Here is a 13,372-nt window from a genome sequence, read left to right on the forward strand (position 1 = left end):
TTTCTTTCATTATTTTTTTCAAATAGATTTCCAATTTCTTGCTCTTTCTCTTCTTCTGGCACCCCTATGATGTGAATGTTGGTAGGCTTGAAGTTGTCCCAGAGGCTGCTCATACTATCCTCATTTTTCTGGATTCTTTTTTCTTCTTATTCTGCATGGTTGTTTTTTCTTCTTTATGTTCCAAATCATTGACTTGATTCTCAGCTTTGTCCATTCTACTGCTCTTTCTCTGTTAATTGTTCTTTATTTCAATTAGTGTATCCTCCATTTCTGACTGGATCTTTTTTTTTTATACTGCTGAGGTCCTCGTTAAGTTCCTTGAGCATCCTTATAACCAGTGTTTTGAATGCTGTATTTGATAGATTGCTTATCTCCATTTTGTTTACCTCTTTTTCTGAAGTTTTGATCTGTTCCTTTAGTTGGGCCATGTTTCTTTGCCCCCTCATTTTGGCATCCTCCATGTTTGATTCTATTTATTAGGTAGAGCTGATTTGACTCTCTGTCTTGGTAGTGGGGCTAGTGTAGTAGGTGTCCTGTAGGGTCCAGTTGCAAAGACTCCACTCTTATCCTAGGTGGGTACTCAAGGTTCACTCTTTGTGTGAGCTGAGTACACCCTCCTCTTATAGTTGAGGCTTGGTTGCTTGTTGGCAGATCAATGGGAGGCACTTAACTAGGCCAGTTAGCTGCAAGGGTTGACTAAAACCACTGACAATGAACCTCCACCTTCCATGGATGATCCGTTGTGCGGGAACAGGGTCGTGGTGCACTGATGTGGTCTGTAGCTGTCTGCTGGGTGTGCTGGCGTTGAGGTTTAATGGATGGTGCAGGCCATGATCAGCTCCCATTTGTGTTTTGCCCATGGTCATCCCGCCTGTACTGTAATGCAATCTGAGATTCCTGCTACTTTTTCTGAGCTTGGAGATTCCCAGGTGAAGCCAAGCTGTGAATCTTGAATGGCTGCTGCTAGTGCCAGGCTTGGGGGCCCCCTGAGGCCAGCTGCTGCTCATTTGTTAAGATTTAGAATGTTGTGCAGCAGCAGCCAAGGCCAGCCATTCACTGTGGTGGACCCTGTCCCGCAGAGTCCTCCGATTTGCTGCGGATAAAATAAGGAGTTGTTCCAGACTCCGAAGTGCTGTCAAGAAAAGGGGAAGGCGATTCTCTCTGGTGGAGAATGCCCTGAGTGTGCTCAACAGGTTACAGGCAGGGGGTAGGCAGCATAAATGTATAGGTAATCTATGTACATCAGCAGCTTGAGCTTGCAGAGAAAATATATTGTTTAAAGATGACAATGGCAGGAACATAACAAACTGCTTTAGGACAGAGTTGAGCAAACATTATGGTGCCAGGTGGGCTCTGAGTCAGGGTCCAGGAGTTTTATAAATTTCTTTTCCAGCTTTGAGCTTGTTATTTGGTATTTGATTAACAGAGCTTGAGGAAGAAACAAAGCATGTTTCAAGGAGTGTAATTTACCTTTAAACCTGATTTCCACTGGGGGGGCCCTTGGAGTCTGTATTGGGTCTTGCCTACCTCCAGCATTACCAGCATTCTGGCCAAGACTTATGGGTCCTTTCCCAGGCCCCAGCTTGCGCAGGCCTACAGTTCCCAATACCACTCAAAGCAACCCCCTGCAATTCACATGGAAATGCAGCTTGGGTGGGCCTGTAAGTTGGGTGGAATAGAGTCTCTGGGGATCTCCAAGGCAGTTCAAACAGTTTTAGCCAGGTTGATGGAGTTTCAGATATGGCACTAATGTGCTGACTCTGTGGCTCTGTGAGTGGAGGGTTTAGAAAAGGAGCAATGGCCTCTGCTTACCTTGATGCCAGACCCTTTAATTTCTCCCAGTATGCCACTGGTGCCTTTCAAGTCATTACCCCTTCGCTGAAGCTCAGAGGGAGTGAGTTGGAACAGGTGAGTCCATGTGGGTTCTTTGAGGAGTTGCTTGGGGCTCCAGAAATTTCTTCCACCAGCTCAATCCCTGCTGGTTTTTGCAGCCAGAAATTGTGGGGGCTTGTCTTCCTGGCACTGGAACCCTAGGCTGGGGGGTCTGGTGTGGGTCTGGGACTTCTCGCTCCTGAAATAGCCCTCCCTAATTTTTACCTATCATGTGGGTGAGGGACCAGCCTGTTCCGCATCTATCTCCCTCCTACCAGTCTGGATGGATGTGGTTTCTTTAATTCCATAGTTGTCAGACTTCCATTCAACTCAATTTCTGTGGGCTCTGAGTGATGGTTGTTCTATATTTCAGCTGTAATTTTTATGTGGTTATGTGAAGAGGCAAGCCATGCCTGCTTCTTACCCATTTATTGTTTCAGTTGGAAGACTTTCTCTTTCTAGGAATTTATCCATTTCTTCCACGTTGTCCAATTTTCTATTTTTAAATATTTCATAATTTTATAGACTCTGTTTTGGTTATTTTCACTCTTCATCACTGCCTTCCTTCTACTCATTTTTTGGCAATGTCTGTTCTTTTTAAAATATTTTGGGGATGTAAAGTTAGATAGTGTATTTGATATTTGTCTTGTTTCTTGAGATAGGCCTGTATTGGTATGAATATCCCTCTTAGAACTGCTTTGTGAAACAAAGGGGTTTTGGCCAAGATGGAGGCATAGGTAGATAGGTTCCCTTCCTCACACAAACAGAAGAAGAATAACAACCAATTTAAAAACAAAAATCAACTAGAACTTCCAGAAAATCAAACTGTATGAAAGGCTGACAACCAAGGAGTTAAAGAAACATTCATCCAGACTGGTAGAAGGGATGGGGATGGGCAGCCAGGGAGGGGAATACATGCAGCAAGGCAGTGGCTAGCAGACTGAGAGATCCCTTATTTACATGCAGATAAACCAGAAGAACAACTGGGGAGTGAGACAGACTGTGCCACCCAGTGTTCCAGCACTGGGAAACTAAAGCAGAAAAACCTCTGGCAGTAAAAACCTGTGTGGGTTGCAGCAGTGGGAGAAATTGCCATTTTTACAGGTGAGTCCATTGGAGGTACCCATGAAGTCCTAGAACATACATAAGCCCACTCCCCTGGGAATCAGCACCAGGGAAACACCTAGAAGGCACAATTCATTTGTGGGAAGTGGGGAAAAGTGACTAAAAGTGGGATGAGAGCTGAGCAAGCAGCATTGTTCCCTTTCTGATCCCTCTGCCACATATAGTGCCGCAATGCAGTGGAGTGGGTTGCCCTGCCCTGACAAATACTTGAGGCTCCGCCCCTTACAACATAACAGTTGTGGCAAGACAAAGAAATATGGCCCTGATGAAGGAACAGACCAAAACTCCAGAAGAAGATCTACATGACGAGAAGATAGCCAACCTATCAGATGCAGAATGCAAAACACTAGTAATCACGATGCTCAGAGAAATGATTGAGTATGGCTGCAAAATAAAGGAAGAAGTGAAGGCTATACAAAGCGAAATAAGCAAAATATACAGGGAACCAACAGTGAAGGGAAGGAAATTGGGACTTAAATCAATGATTTGGAATAAAAGGAAGAAATAAACACTCAACTGGAACAGAATGAAGAAACAAGGATTCAAAAAAATGAGAGGCTTAGGAACCTGTGGGACAACTTTATACGTTCCAACATCTGAATCATAGGGGTACTAGAAGGAGAAGAAGAAGAACAGGAAATGGAAAACTTATTTGAAAAAATAATGAAAGAAAATTTCCCTAATCTGGCAATGGAAATAGACATATAAGTGCAGGAAGCTTGGAGACCAGACAAATTGAACCCAAAGGGGAACACACCAAGACACATCATAATTAAATTACCCTAGATTAAAGATAAGGAGAGAATCTTAAAAGCAACAAGAGGAAAAAAAAAAGAATTACCTACAAAGGAGTTCCCATAAGACTATCAGCTGATTTCTCAAAAGAAATCTTGCAGGCAAGAAGAGACTGGAAAGAAGTACTCAAAGTCATGAAAGGCAAGGACCTACATGCAGATTACTCTACCCAGCAAAGCTTTCATTGGATGGAGGGGCAGATACAGTGCTTCCAAGATAAGGTAAAGCCAAAGGAGTTCCTCATCACCAAGCCCTTATTATATGAAATGTTAAAGGGACTTATCTAAGAAAAAGAAGATCAAAGCTATGAAAAGTAACATGACAACAAACTCACAACTATCAAAAAGTGAACAAATCCTCCCCCCCGCAAAAAAACCCTAAGCAAACAACTACAGCAGGAGCAGAATTACAGGAATGGAGATCACATGGGGGGTTATCAGTGGGGAGGGGGTCTGGGGGAATGGGGGAAAAAGATACAGGGAATAAGAAGCATAATTGGCAAGTACAAAATAGACGGGGGGGGGGTAAGAATAGTGTAGGAAATGGAGAAGCCAAAGAACTTATAAATATGGCCCATGGGCATGAGCTAAGGGGAGGGGCATGCTGGAGGGAATGGGGGTACTTTTTGAAGGGGGAAAATGGGAAGAAAAAAATGAGACAACTGTATAGCACAATCAATAAAATATACTTAAATAATTAATAAAAGAAGTGCTTTGGCTGGGTCCCATAGATTTTTGTGCCATTGTGTTTTCATTATCATTTATCTCAAGGTAACCTTTGTTTTCTTCCTTGATGATATTGTTAATTCATTCTTTGTTTAGTAGCATGTTATTTAGCCTCCCTGTTTTTGTTTTTCAGCTTTCTTCTTATAATTGAGTTCTAGTTTCATACCATTAGAATGGGAGAAGACACGATATAATTTCAATATTCTTAAATTCACTGAGACTTTTTTGTGTCTTAACATGCAGTCTATCATGGGAAATATTCCATGTGCACTTGACAAAAATGTATATTCTGCTGCTTTGCAGTGAAATGATCTAAAAATTTCAATTAAATCAATCTGTGTAATTTGTCATTTAAGGCCACTGTTTCCTTTTTGATATTCTGTTTCAGTGACCTATCCATTGATGTTAATTAAATGTTAAAGTCATTCACTATGACTGTATTATTGTCAATCTCTCCCTTTATGAATATTAGGATTATATATTTAGATGCTGCTATATTGGGGGTAAATGTTTAGAAGGATTGTATATTCTTTTATTGAATTCCTTTATCATTAGGTAATGTCTTTTTTGTCTATTTTTACAGCTTTTTTTTTTTTTTGAGAAAGAGGGATGGAAAGAGGGAGGGTGGAGAAAGAGTGTAAGAGAAGAGAGAGAGATGTGATGTTCCATTTATTTATGCATTCATTGGTTGATCTTTGTATGTGCCCTGGCCAGAGATCAAACCAGAATTTTGGGACATTTTGGCATTTTGGGACAATGCTCTAACCGAGGGCCTATAAAATTTGTTTTAAAATATATTTTGTCTGACATAAGTATTGTTACTCCAGGTTTTTTTTTAAATTTCCTTTTACATGAAATATTTTTTTCATGCCTTTACTTTCACTCTGTCTTGTCTGTCGATCTGAAGTGGGTCCCTTATAGGCAGCATATGTGTGGGTCTTGTTTTCTTATCCATTTAGCCATACAACATGTTTTTATTGGAGCATTTAATCCATTTACATTTAAAATAATTATTGACAGGTATGTGCTTATTGACATTTTATTATTCATATTTCTTCTTCTCCTCCTCCTTCTTTTTCTTCTCCTTCTCCTACTTCTTTTCTGTCTCCTTCTCTTGCTTGTCCCTCTAACATGTCTAGTAAGACTAGTTTGGTGGTGATGTAATTCTTCAGTTTTTCTTGTCTGAAATGTTCATTATCTGTCCTTTTATTCTAAATGATAGCCTTGCTGCATAGAGTAATCTTGGTTGCAGTTCCTTGCTTTTCATCACTTGTGCCAGTCCCTTCTGGCCCTCATGGTGCTTTTAAGAAATGAGCTGACAATCTTATGCTAGCTTCTTTGTATGTAATTAACTGCTTTTCTTTTGCTGCTTTTAAGATTCTCTCATCTTCAATGTTTAGCATTTTATTTATGATGTGTCTTGGTTTGACCTTTTGGCTTCATCTTGTTTGGGACTCTCTGTTTCCTGGACTTACATATTGAATTTCTTTGCCAGGTTAGAGGAGTTTTCAGGCTTTATATCTTCAACTAGGTTTTCAAACTTTTACTCTCTCTATTTCTCTGATACCCATATGATGAGAATGTTTGTATGCTTGATATTGTAACAGAGGTCCCTAAAACTGTCCTCATTTTTAAAAATTCTTTTGTCTTTTTGTGATTGTGATTTGTATTTTTTTACTGTCTTACCCTCCAAATGGCTGATTTGATCCTCTGCTTCATCTAATCTGCTCTTGATTCCATAACATTTTTAATGATGGAAAACATCCCTAATTTGAACAGAGAAAAAGTCACACAAGTCCATGAAACACAGAGGGTCCTATTCAAGAGGAACCCAATGAGGCCCACTCCAAGATACTTCATAATTAAAATGGCAAATATCAAAGACAAACAGAGAATCTTAAAGGCAGCAAGGGAGAAACAGGAAGTCACATATAAGGCAGACCCAGTACAGCTAGTGGCTGACTTCTCAGCAAAAACACTACAAGCCAGAAGGAAATGGCAGGAAATATTCCAAGAAATGAAGCAAAGGCCTGCAATCAAACTACCCTACCCAGGAAGGCTCTCAATTAAAATGGAAGGCGAAATAAGGAGTTTCACAGACAAAAGAAGGCTAAAGGACTATACCTCCACCAAAGGAGCATTGCAAAATATGCTAAAGGGACTGCTTTAAGAAGATGAAAAAAAAAAGAGTGAGAGAGAGGGGAACACAGGTAAAAAGGGAAAAAATGAATAAGTACCTATCAATAATAACTTTAAATGTAAATGGATTAAATACTCAAATAAAAAAAAGACATAGGGTAGCTGAATGGATAAGAAAACATGACCCATATATATGCTGCCCAGAAGAGACCAACATCAGAACAAAAGACCTACACAGACTGAAATTAAAGGGATGGAAAAAAATATTTTAAGCAAATGGACAGGATAAAAAGAAGCTGGGGTAGCAATACTTATATCAGACAAAATAGATTTCAAAACAAAGGCCATAAAAGGAGACAAAGAAGGACACTACATAATATTTAAGGGAATAATCCGTCAAGAAGATATAAATCTTGTAAACATATATGTACCCAACTGAGGTGCACCCAGATGTATAAGAAAGATCTTAGAGGACTTCAAGAAAGACAGAGACAGCAACACGCTCATAGTATGGGATTTAACAGCTATTGTGAACAATGGATAGATCTTCTAAACAAAATATCAATAAGGAATTGTGGAACTGAATTATCCATTAGATCAAATGCACTTAACTGATACATATCAAGCCTTTCATCCCAAAGAAGCAAAATACACATTCTTTTCAAAGGCACATGGAGTATTTGCAAAGAGACCACAGGATAGGACACAAAACAAGTCTCAAAAAATTCAAGAAAATTAAAATTATAACATTTCCTCAGACCAAAAGAGCCTGAAATTAGAAATGAACCTCAAGGAAAATATTTGAAAACATTCAAACTCATAGAGACTGAATAGCACACTATTAAACAATGAATGGGTCAATAATGAGATCAAAGAAGAAATCAGAAAGTTTCTGGAAACAAAGGAAAGTGAACATACAACAGTCCAAAACCTATGGGACACAGTGAAGGCAGTCCTGAGAAGGAAGTTTATTATAGCAATACAGTCCTAACTCAAAAAGATAAAAACATTCCAAGTAAACAACCTAACCCTACATCTACAAAAACTGGAGGGACAACAACAACAAAAGCCCACAGTGAGTAAAAGGAAGGAAATAATCATAGCAGAATTGAATGACATAGAGACTAAAAAACATTTCAAGAGATCAATAAACCCAGGATCCAGCTCTTTGAAAAGATAAACATAATTGACAAGCCTTTAAAGAAACTCATCAAGAAAAAAAGGGAGAAAACCCAAATAAATAATATCAGAAATGAAAGAGGCGCAATAACAACTGATACCACAGAAATACTAAGGACTATAAGAATTTACTATGAACAATTATACGTCAAGAAATTTGAAAACCTGGGTGATGTACACAAATTTCTAGAAAAATATAATCTTCCAAAACTGAATCCAGAAGAAGCAGAAAGGCTGAGACTAACAATAGGTGGTGAAATTGAAGCAGTATTCAAAACTCTCCTGGCACACAAAAACCCTCAACTGGATAGTGTCACATGACAATTTTACAAAACATTCAAGAAAGATCTAACCCCTGTCCTTCTCACAGTATCCCAAAAAATTCAATAAGAGGGAGGACTCCCAAACTTTTTTTTTTATAAGGCCAGCATCATCCTAATCCCAAAACCAGATAACGACACCACAAAGAAAAAACACTAAAGTTCAATATCACTGATGAATATAGACGATAAAATCCTCAACAAAATTTTGGCAAACCACATCCAGCAATGCATTAAAAAGATCATCCACCATGATCAAGTGAGATTCATCCCAGTGATGCAAGGAAGGCTTAATACTTGCAAATCAATAAACGTAACACATTACATAAATTAAAGGAAGGACAAAAATCACATGATCATATCAATAGATGTGGGAAAAGTATTTGATAAGGTACAGCACCCATTTATGTTAAAAACACTCAACAAAGTGGGAGTAAAAGGGGCATACTTCAGCATAATAAGTCCATATATGAAAAACCTACAGCCAACATCATACTCAATGGGCAAAAACTAAAAGTTTTCCCACTAATATCTGGAACAAGACAGGGATGTATGTTTTCACCACTTCTATTCGACATAGTACTGGAAGTCCTAGCCATAGTGATCAGACAAGAAAAAGAAATAAAAGGCATTCAAATTGGAAAGAAGGAAGTAAATCATTGTTTGTAGATGACATGATAGTGTACATAGAAAACCCCAAAGACTGACTCCACCTTAAAAGTACTCGATCTAATATATGAATTTGGCAGAACAGCAGGATACAAAGTCAATATTCAGAAATCAAAGGCATTTTTTCCACCAACAATGAAATGTCAGAATCAGAAATCAGGGGAAAACATCCCATTTGCTATAGCAACAAGAAAAATAAAGTACCTAGGAATAAACCTAACCAAGGAGGTCAAAGACCTGTACACAGAAAACTACACAACACAGAAGGAATAAATTAAGGGAAGACACAAATAAATGGAAGCATATACCATGTTCATGGATTGGAAGAATTAACATCATCAAATTGTCCATACTACCCAAAGCAATTTATAGATTCAACACAATCCTTATTAAAATACAAATGACATAATTCACAGCTATAGAAAAAACATTTCAAAAATTTATAAGGAATCATAAATGTCCCTGAATACCTGTAGCAATTTTGAGAAAGAAGAACAAAGCAGGAGAGATGACAATACCTGACATCAAACTAAAGGCAACTGTAATTAAAAGTCTAGTACTGGCATAAAAGGAGACACATATATCAATGGAAAGGAATAGAGAGCCCAGAAATAAACCCATGTCTCTGGTCAATTAATATTCAACAAAGGGGGCAGAAGTACACATTGGAATAAAATAGTCTCTTCAATAAATGGTGTTGGAAGACCTGGACAGCTACATGCAAAAATTGAAAAATGACCACGAACTTACACCATACACAGAAATAAACTCAAGGTGGATAAAAGACTTAAATATAAGTTGTGACATGATAAAAGTGCTAGAAGAGAATATAGGCAGGAAAATCTCAGATATTCCACATGGCAATATTTTCACCGATATGTCCCCTAGAGCTAGGGACATAAAGGAAAGAATAAAGAAATGGGACTTTATCAAAATAAGAAGCTTCTGCATGGCTAAGGAAAACATCAGCAAAATGAAAAGGAAACCAACTGTATGGGAAAATATATTTGCCAATGATACCGCGGACAAGGGTTTCATCTCCAAAATGTATAAAGTACTCACATGACTCCACTCCAGGAAGACAAACAATCCAATTAAACAATGGGCAAAGTTCCTGAACAGACACTTCTCCAAGGAGGATATACATAGGGCCCAGAGACATATGGAAGGATGCTCAGCATCACTGGCCATCAGAGAGATGCAAATTAAAATCACAGTGAGATACCTCTTCACACCAGTCAAAATGGCCATCATAAACAAATCAACAAACAAGTGCTGTCGAGGTTGTGGAGATAAGGGAACCCTAATACACTGTTAGTGGGAATGTACACTTGTGCAGCCATTGTGAAAAAGTTTGGAATTTCCTCAAAAAACTAAAAATGAAACTGCCTTTTGACCCAGGAATTCTACTGCTGGGATAATACCGTAAGAATCCAGAAACACCAACTCAAAAGAAGGAATGCACCCCGATGTTCATAGCAGCACAATTTACAATAGCCAAGTGCTGGAAGCAATGTATGTGTCCATCAGGAAATGAGTGGATCAAAAACTATGGCACATTTACACAATGGAGTAGTACACAGTAAAAAGAAAGAAAGAGCTACTCCCTTTGTGACAGCATAGATGGAACTGGAGAACATTATGCCAAACAAAATAAGCCAGGGGGTGCTGGGAAATGCCCTGCTTGGTTTCAGGAGCTCTAACCCTGCCAACAGGCTGGAGGGCCCCAAGGCTTTGCCTTGTGAAGGTCCCTGCCAATGACGGGTAAGACCCCTGGGGAGGGGAAACTTAAGACAGGCATTGACTGATATAGCAGCAGATAAGAAATTGGGGGACACGGAGAAGGGGCAAAAAGGCCCCCACACCTCTTGACTTGGCTTGGACATGGCCAGAGTCCTCATTGCAGCCAAGAAGCAGTCTCCTTATCTCTTGGTGGTTCCCTTGCCACAGCTGGCTCAGGCTTGAAACAATGCAGGAGTCATCTCTAAATCAGGTCTGGTGGTTTCCAAGGAGATCAGGCCTAAAAGTAATTTCTTTAAAGTGTGATTTGTTCTTCCCTTGGATCTCTGGCCAGCTCATCCTGTGAAGAACATTCACATTATTTACTCCCCTTACCCTTTATCATTAAGGTGCTTGCCCTTATCTTTATTCTCTTTTGTTTATACTGGTCTCCTCTCGGACCCATGTAAATGAGTGAATTCCTTAACTTGTTTTCTTAAAAGTATCTATTCTCTGTGAAACTTAACGTGCTAATGTAATGAGTTTACGTATGCATTCCTGTTACCTAGCCCCACTGATAAGTTTTTCAATAAAAGCCTTGGAACAAAGGGCGATGGGGCCTTCTCCGGTAAGAGGTAAGTGCCCTCGTTGGCTCTCTCGGCAAACAGAAAAGTGTTTGTGATGTTTTGTGCTTATCCCCCTCATCTGTGACAACTCCGGGATGGGCTCTGCAGGATTCAGAGCCCTGCTCCCACCTCAGCTGGCCCCAGTAGGTTTCCCTCAGGTTCAGGGAGTGCCGCACTCTCAGCGGTGCTCTCCCGGGAAGGCACACCCTGTCTAGCTGCTGCACAGTGCGACAAGGTGGTGAAAGGCAAATACCATATGATCTCGCCTGTAAGTGGAACCTAATCAACAAAACAAACAAGAAAAATATAATCAGCAACATTGAAATAATAAACTGTCAATAACCAGAGGGGAGGAGGGATGGGGATAATGGGGGAAAAGAAGGGGAAGGGTGTTGGGGACCACTTTGTGTGGTATCAGGAATTGTAGCCCTGCACAATTCAGACCTTGAAAAGGGCCTTTAAGTCTTGACTAGAATGCTGGGAATGCTGGGAGGCAGACATGGCCCGATGCTAGCACTGAGGGTTCCTGTGGGAAATCCAGCCTAAAGAATGCATTGTATCTGCTGAAGCTTGCTCTGCTTTACACAGCTCTGATAATGAAAAACCATGTATCTAATCTGAAGGCAGGGGAGTGAATTCCTGAACCCCTGAGCCATGCCTTCTGGCGACAGTTTGTCTATCAGATCCCAACCGAAGGTTGATCTCTCCATTCCCTCTATTGTTATCTGTAAACAATATATTATCCATTAACTGTAGCCCTCTGACACTAATTGATGAAGTATGCATGTATGCTGTATACCTCTGTGCATATCATTCTCAACAAAAGCCACTTAAGAGAAGGTTTCGGGGCATTCTCCACTAGAAGGAATCACCACCCCTTTCTCCTGGCAGACTAAGTGTGTTTGGAATGAGTAATTCTCATCCGTGATGGCCCGGAGGACTCCGCCGGATGGAGACACCCAGAAAAGGATCATCAAGGAACATGTATAAAGACCCATGGACAAAGCCAAAGCGGAGAAGGACTGAGGGTGGGAGGTGGGGGTGGGTTGGGCAGGGGAAAGTGGTGGTGGGAAAATGGAGACAACTGTACTTGAAGAACAATAAAAAAATAAATTAAAAAGTATTATCTTTCATGTGACATATGAAAGATAATGTGTCTGTAGTGGATGACATTCAGCAACAAAGTGTAAATGTTCTTGAGGAGATGAATATAAGTCGAGTTTCATCAATATTGGATGCCTGTTTATTCAGTTAGTTCAGAAGTTGAACATTCAGATGAATCAGGCCAATCTGCTGCTAGTAAAATAATATATAACAAGCTAGAAGTATTTCTATAGTCAACTTATTCTAATTGAATATGCAAAAGTGATGGAGACTTCAGAATAGAATTTATCTTACTGTTAAGGAATTCCTTGTATTGGACATTATAGTAATTAGGTGGATGATTTGGGGGAAGGACAATACTTGTGAGAACTGGTTTGAATGGAACTAGTCTATGTTGGGAAGAGTTGAGGCCTAGAATGGAATCATCATGGAGAAAAAATGTCTATTTTTAAAGCCCTGAAGAACAGACTCATCCTCACATTGGGTGAAAACTGATGTTGTGAAGCATAATAAATGTACTTTACAAAAGTCTTTCAGGTTCCTCAAGAAGATTCTCTCTTTGGCCCACTTCTTTTTAGTATATTCAACTAAACAGATTAATTTTACTACTCAAGTGTGCTTGGGAAAGTTGCTTAACCATTCACTCCCTTTGATTCCTTATCTGTAAAACTGAGGCGAATAGTAAATAATAGCATCCTCACAAAGTGTTTGGGAAAATTAACTGAGTTAATACCAATGAAGTGCTAAGAAAAGGACCTGGAACACAGGAAGGGCTTACTTATTAGCTATAGCTATTATTGCTAATGCTCTTTTCAGGGCAAACTCATGATTTCAACTATCACCTAAGGTTTCTGATTTCTAAGTCCATCACAGATCTTGGACCTACCATTTCATTAGTTAAGAGGCAGCGCCACTTGGATATATAAATGACACTCAAATGAAATAAATCGGCTACCTAAAATAGAATTTCCACTCCAAATCAGAATGTCTTTACATGTTCTTTCTGCTAATGTATGTCAGTCACACTAATAATCTCAGACTCATCATTTTTTCTCTTATTCGTATCCAATATGTTCGAAATAAAACATAGTGCTGTTTT

Source organism: Pteronotus mesoamericanus, unplaced genomic scaffold, assembly GCF_021234165.1.
Source record: "Pteronotus mesoamericanus isolate MK-2021 breed Mesoamerican mustached bat unplaced genomic scaffold, CSHL_Meso_final scaffold_31, whole genome shotgun sequence".
In the NCBI taxonomy this organism is placed as follows: Eukaryota; Metazoa; Chordata; class Mammalia; order Chiroptera; family Mormoopidae; genus Pteronotus; species Pteronotus mesoamericanus.